Source organism: Cibotium barometz, chromosome 47, assembly GCF_041138505.1.
Source record: "Cibotium barometz isolate CiBa-2024 chromosome 47, ASM4113850v1, whole genome shotgun sequence".
NCBI classification, from domain to species: domain Eukaryota; kingdom Viridiplantae; phylum Streptophyta; class Polypodiopsida; order Cyatheales; family Cibotiaceae; genus Cibotium; species Cibotium barometz.
In genome coordinates this window covers 7245797-7252710 of record NC_141092.1, presented here as the reverse complement: position 1 = coordinate 7252710, position 6914 = coordinate 7245797, and positions in this window count along the sequence as shown.

The window sequence follows — 6914 nt, the reverse complement described above, 5'->3', positions numbered from 1 at the left end:
CATTGGTGGAAAAGCAATGGCGTGTACCATTCTCCAGTAGACAAAGAAAAGTTCTGTTGAAGTACTTTCATGCTAGATGGATTGGAGCGCATTCACCACTGCACAGTGCTGCTTACATGTTAGATCCTGAATATTGGAATATGGATTTGATGTCCAACGTTGAGGTGGTGCAAGATTTTTATAAAGTGGTAAACACTTTCTATAATAATGATGATGATCGTGTACAGTGCATAAAGGAGATGACCTCATTTCGGTTGAAAGAGGGTTTATTTTCCAACGCCCTTGTTCAACAAATGGCTAAAGAGCAACCTGCATGGAAGTGGTGGATGATGAATGGTGGTGAGCATTATGCTTTATTGCGCAACCTTGCGATGAAGGTTCTAAGTCAGTGCTCTTCAAACTCAGGCTCAGAAAGAAACTGGAGCATGTATAAATATATTCATAGTACTATTCGCAATCGACTTCTTGCAGATCGAGCAGATAAACTTGTTTACATGTACTGCAATGAAAAGATCTTGCGAGACATTGAAAGCGAAGAGTATGAAGAAGATATGCCCAGATGGATGTACAATTGTGAAGATGTAGTAGACGAGAACTTTGATGTTGGACGTACGTTGTGCACCACCCTTGAGATAGAAGACAATTTAGACATTGACTTAGATGAGCTTAATTTAGCAGAGGAGAGAGTAAACGGTGAAAGAATTTTGGAGCAAGATACTGACATAGAGGAAGAAGTCACTTCATTAATTTAATAAAAAGTACTTGTACAAATGATCATATTTGGAGAAATTATCAATACAAAAGTAGAATTTGTTTTTCTTAGCTCTCATCTTGAAATAAATTGCGAATTGCACTAGGAGTTGCATCTAAAGGTCCTGGTGGTTTATATTCGCTAGCCATGCCGAACACTGTATAAATACCTTGATTTATTGGGACATTGCACAATGCACATGTGGAAGTATTTTGCATTTGTCTCACTAAACATATTAAGTGGTAGTAGTGTCCACATGGTAGTATATACTGGTCGCTCCACCCATCGAATACTTTGTAACATACAGGACATTGGGGGGTGGAGGAACTTGTAGCCTCAGCAGAAACTCCCACAAGATCAGGATGTATCAAAAAATGAGAGATGTGGTTGACTTGGTGCACAGGAGCAATACGTGAAGAGATGCTCTGCACATCTTGGCTAATCTTTGTTAGCTGCTCTTGAATCCCTCTATTGGCCAGGGGAGGAGTTGACGCTTGAGTTAATTGGTCAGCTTCTTTCTCCTTCTCTGCTAGCTGTGCCCCTAAGCTTTCTTTGACCTGGTTTAACTCCAGTCCAGCGCCCTCCACCATGAGAGCAAGTTCTTCTCTTGTGAATGTCACTGTCTCTTCACGTATGTCGTGGGTGTTGACAGTGGCCTCTCTGGAGGCGAAGTCCACTGGAGTTTCTAGGATAAATTGAGCATATAGCATTTTAGCAAAATAGAGTGGAGCGTCGGCGTTATGGAGAGGACGACCGTACACCTCCAAGAAAATGCGCTCGGCATTAGTTTTGATATCATTGTGAGTGCAACGAGAAATCTTCCATCTTCCCTTCTTAATCTCGCCATCTGGACATGGCCATATTTCCTTTATCATCTCTGTGGTTACGCGTTTGTTTATGTCTTTCCATTGGGCATAAGTTGGATTTGTCCATTTCGATAACCTGCATGCTGTTCTTGTAGCTTCGCGGGCTGTCAGGCCATGCGCAAGGGCCTTCATTCGCTCGTATGCCTTCTTGGCTAACTCCTGATGCTCGTTCGCTTGCGCCTGCTCCATATCTGCATGAACGTAGATGACTAGGATTTTAATAAACTGTAAAGATCAACGTAAGATAAATTGACCATTACTCTCAAAGTCTTGAAGTCAAACACCACGAGAGGAGATATGTATTGCAAAGACTCGATGAGAAATGTCCACTTGACTCCAAAAACACTTCAAACAATGCTCGCACATCAAATTTTGAAGAGAAAACATAAACTTAAACACCACAAGAGGAGAGAGATATTGCAAAGACTCAATGAAGAGAGAAACAAAATTTTGAAACATTGGACACATCAAATTTTGAAGAGAGAAACAAAATGCCATTCCTGAAACTTAATCTCTTGATACTGTATCATTACAAAGTTGGGGTGAATGCCACCGATAGCTCTACAAGAGGACGTTGTGCCCTCGTAGGGTCAGTATTTAGTGATCTAAAAAATTCAACTACTTGCAAAATTGATTTTCGCTCATCGCGATTAGGCAAAAAACATCCAATTTTCGACTCTATGAATAATAGTATCCATGGTAACTTTGTCATGGGAACTATTATCCATCCACAACTCTTGCACTTTCTGCCAAAAGTCATATAAAGTTTGTAATAAATATCCTAAGGCAAAAACATCAGATGCAGGAGTGTATGCATCTACCAAAAATGGATCATAAAGCTCTGGGGCTATCCACGGCCGTTTATTTCACTCTCTGTCTGCGTAGGAGACTGCCTGTGCCACCTTCTCAGGGTTCTTGTCTGCTTCAAATACAAAATTGAAAGACACCCGTTTTTGGGCGCTCTCAGCAGCAACCCCCAATCGATAATACCTATGCGTGGCTTTAGCTCTTTTGTATAATCCAACACTACATTGAAAGGATGTAGGTCGGTATGTACAATACCTGCCATATGTGCTGCCGCTAGACCTTCCACCAGGGCATGCATAATATGTGGCATGCTTATTACTATTTGTTTTATTTTTGAAAGTTCTAGATGACTTAAAGGGATATTATCAGGCAGGGGTTGTCTCCATCCTCGATCCAAACGAAAGATTGCTCTGGTGAACTCACTGAATCTGAAGGGAACCTTCAGAAGAGTATCACCAAGAGCGCCGCCATTATAGTACGGGAAAATTGTGATCCAAGGAGCCTCTTTTGTAAAGGCAATGCATCGGACAATCGATGGATGTAGCACTTGCATACCCTGCTCTGCCTGGAAGCTCTCGAACTTCGCGCTGCCTTCTCCTTTGTAGTGCTTTCCGCAAAAAGTGATGTGCTCCGGTAAAAATGATATACCTTTAATTGCATACTCTTTTACTATTCCAAAAACACCGGAGCCTATTGTTCGTCCTTCGTGAAGAGCCTCGTGTGGGATGCCAATAAGATGTGTGCACATAGAATTGTAGATGGTACGATTAATGACACCTGTACCACTTGCATCTGCCTGACTGGACGTTGCAGCGACGTCCTGGGCGATGCGCACTCTTTTGGGGAGGGACTCTGCATCCAACGTCTTCATGCGCTTGCTCTTGGCTCTTTGCTCGCTCCATACAACGTCCCATAACTGTAGACGTTGCATATTGGCTTCAGGCGGGGCAGCATCTCTAAGATCACTGCATGCTACACGCATGCTCCCCAAAATGGTTCGTGTTATGTGCTGATGGTTAAAATCTGCTATCTTCTGTCTATCTAGCAACTCAGCGTTGCCTCCGCTTCGAAGCCGACGCTGTGCATTTTCCCAAATTTGGTCTATTAGATCTCGCATGAGTATCTCAGACTCATTGATCTTTTTGATGACATCATCAGTACATTGTGACACTGTGATGACCGCTTCAATGCGAATTGCTCGCAGAACGATTTTGCGCTCTTCGGGGGAAAGCATGTTGATCGTCTTCGTAAATCTAGCAAATATCACTAAACACAAAAAAACAGAATATCAAACATTACTGAAATAAACATCAAGCAAACGTGAGAGAACAGCAACAAGTATATCAATATCGTCAATGTTCATACAAAAACGGAATATCAAATAATTTTAATGAACTCAACATCATCCAATACATCATCAAACGTGAGAAAACAGCAACAAGTGTATCATTACTTATCAATGATCAAACAAAAACAGAATATATCAAACAATATTACTGAACTCAACATCATGCAATACATTATCGAACGTGAGACAACCGCAACAAGCGCATTATTACTTACGAAGTGTATACATTATCGAATGAGAGAGAGAGAGAGGGGGGGAGGAAGAGAGAGAGGTGTGAGAGATAGAGAGAGAAAAAATTAAATGACATTTTTTATAGTTTTGTGAGTTCCTAAAGAGAGAAAAATAATGTTTTGTAATCCTAAAGCACTCCTCATCTACATACCTATCGTGATAGAGAGAGAGATGTGAAGTGTATCATGAGAGAGAGAGAGAAAGAGTTGTGAAGTGTATCATTGTGAGAGAGAGAGAGAGAATTGTGAAGTGTATCATGAGAGAGAGAGAGAGAGAGGAGAGGAAGAGAGAGTTGTGACAGATAGAGAGAAGAAACATTAGATGACATTTTTAATGTTTTTGTGAGTTCCTAAAGAGAAAAATAATGTATTGTTTTAATTTTTAAGTAAATAGAGGGAGAAAAAAGAAATTATTAAGAATTATGTATATTTTAAGAGAAATAAAAAAAAATCATTATCTACACATCTATCGTGTTGTGAAGTGAATCATGAGAGAGATAGAGAAAGAGTTGTGAAGTGTATCATGAGAGAGAGAGGGGGGTAAGAAAAGAGAGATTCATATTTTTCGAGTTACGAATCACGATAATGCCGCGTTAGCAACCAAGTATCGCATGGATCAAACACAATAAAAACAATACAAGTCAAATCAAACAAATTTACGACATTTATTCAACCGCGTTAATGATCATATGCCGAAATACGCAAGCAAATTTACGACACTTTTTCGACCGCGTTAACGATCAAATGCCGCAATATGCAAAAAACATTTTATGCACTAGCGGACGACACCAACTTGCCGTGTTAACGACAAAATGCCGCCCGATTCTATGGGAATACCAATAGGATACGAACATACACTGGCCACGTTACCGACCATATGTCCACATTTGACAAAGGGAAGGGAAGGGAAGGTGACATCGCCATAACGATACTATGCTTGCCGCGTTACCGACTAGTACCGCTACCGTGTGCCATACTTACCATAGGACACAGACTAGCCGCGTTACCAACTAAGTGCCCCAGGGTAAGCACCATTCCGAAGAATGGCCTTACACACACACCAGTCGTGTGGCGGGCCACCCAAATCCTGCCGCACATTGCGATAATGGGCGGCTGCCCGCACGAACTCACCCACACACACATCCCTCGTGTGGCGGACCACCCACATCCTGCCGCGCATTGCGACAGTGGGCGGCTGCCCGCATGAACACACCCACAAACACACACACACACACAAGTTTTCATTACCTGTGTATGCTGTCAGCAATGAAATCCCAAAGGGCCCCCCGGGCCCATATATATAGAAAATTGTACCCCGCCGGGCTATATGACGACCCCGCAGGGACCCGCCGGGCTTTGCTTTATCCCGGCGGGCCCGCCGGGTACAGCAAAAGCCCGGCGGGATTTTTCCCGGTTACCAGGTCGCTTGCCACCGGCTTTTTTGAGAACATGTTAACATGTGAACCTGTTAATAACATGTTCACACATGTTATTAACAAAAAAATTTTGTGATCACGTGAATATAAAATCAGAGAATATCAGCTTCTAAGAAATTAATGGAAGAAGGGGCTTCTTGCAACATGAATGTTGCGGTTTTTGTGTCTGCTTCCACACATTCTGGGGCTTCTTCATCATCTGAATGTGCAGACAATTCTTCAACTATTTTAAAGTCAGGATTTGACTTCAAACCTGATATCATGGCCGTCTCAGTCTTTTGGGGTTCGTTGATCATCTTGGAAAGCTTCATCTTTTGGAACATATCCATAACATTCTCCCTTTTTTCTTCTACAGATTTGATGCTGGCCTTTTGTTGCCAAATGTCATCTTCCTTGTAAGGCTGTATTGTCACCATCATTTCTATAGTGAGCGAGGATTTGTGGGTTGGCGAAGATGGCTCGTTTATTTGCTGAGGATATTTCTCTTTAAGGATCCTGTTTAACCTTGCTAGGTTTTTTGCAAGCGAATTTTTCACTTCAATGTGGTTGAAAAACATCCTTGACTCGACTTGGTTGAGTCTTTCATTTTCTTGCATGATAGCTTATTTGTTCTGTATTGCCCTTTCATTTATTGAAGAAAGAGCCTTGGAGTGCTAGTATGAAATAGAGAGACCTATGTTTATTGCTTGATTATCTGGTTGGTCTCCATATGGTGCATATACTGGTAGGTATCCTTGCTTCATGCCTTCTTGGTCAATGACTATGGTGACATCTGGGCTTGGGAATAGATTTTCGGTGTCACCTTGTTGTCTACCAGTAGGTGTACTCATCATAGATACTCTACATTTTGCTCTAACCACCATGCATCCACAAGTTGTGCAAAGCTCTGTATCTCCATTGGTGATGATTTGGGAGTGATCACAAAGATCAAGCCTCATTGTCCCAAGTTTTTGGGATAAATCTTCAAGCTGCTTTAGCTTTTCTTCTTTTTACCTAGGTTTGACATTTGTAGATACACAAAGAGACTTGCTGGTTGAAGCTTCAGGGACTTCTTCTCCGATCTGCAACCTTATTGAATAAGGGAGTTCTTTGGGTAGCTTCTCTGTGTCGAAGGTCCATTCCTTTGGAATCTTCAGATCTGACCACCTTGTGACCATAGGCATAATACCGCTAGGTCTTTCATCTAGCTTCATGAACACTATCATGCTTTGATCTACATCTTGACGAGTGTTCAAGTATCCAATCTTCTTCTTCTCCTTCTCTTCTATATGCTTTAGCAGAGGCATTCCATATTCACATATCTGTTGCACATTCTCCATTGCACAGACACAGTTTTTATGAAATTCGTGAAGTCTTCTGTGTTGAGGATTACCATGATTGCAAGGGCTTTAAGATAGTAAGGATCTCTGAGAAATAAATGATAGTCTAGACAAACTTTAGAGAATGAAGATCCTTTAGAGAGGGGAGTGTTTCAAG